The sequence below is a fragment of the Etheostoma spectabile genome, chromosome 16, assembly GCF_008692095.1.
Source record: "Etheostoma spectabile isolate EspeVRDwgs_2016 chromosome 16, UIUC_Espe_1.0, whole genome shotgun sequence".
Taxonomy (NCBI): Eukaryota; Metazoa; Chordata; class Actinopteri; order Perciformes; family Percidae; genus Etheostoma; species Etheostoma spectabile.
In genome coordinates, this window is record NC_045748.1 from 752,155 (window position 1) to 752,640 (window position 486).

At 40.1% G+C, this 486-nt stretch overlaps 1 protein-coding gene across 8 annotated transcripts in view; it reads left to right on the plus strand.

The window, feature by feature from the left end:
• Positions 1–486, plus strand: part of cacna1bb (calcium channel, voltage-dependent, N type, alpha 1B subunit, b) — a 300,576-nt gene that overhangs the window by 187,958 nt on the left and 112,132 nt on the right. The gene's annotated exons all lie outside the window — the stretch shown is intronic.

Here is a 486-nt window from a genome sequence, read left to right on the forward strand (position 1 = left end):
ATTTACACTTTCAAAATAACAGAAAACTAAAAAATCGCGTCTGCAAAATTTCTCAATCATCGTCTGGAAAGACCAGGTGATGTCAATCTTAAGGTTTTAAATGCCCAGACTCATCTGACCTTGTCCCAACAATCAGCACCATGGCTTCTTCTAAGCAGTTGTCTAGAAAACTGAAACTGAAAATAGTTGATGCTCACAAAGCAGGAAAAGGTTATAAGACAATAGCACAGCATTTTCAGATGCCAATATCCTCTGTTTGGAATGTAATTAAGAAATGGCAGTCATCAGGAACAGTGGAAGTTAAAGCAAGATCTGGAACACCAAGAAAAATATCAGACAGAACCGCTCGCAGGATTGTGAGAAAAACAAGTCCAAACCCACGTTTGACTGCACGATCCATCCAGAAAGACCTGGCCGACACTGGAGCTGTGGTACACCATTCCACTATAAAGAGATACTAGTACAAATATGGTCTTCATGGAAGAG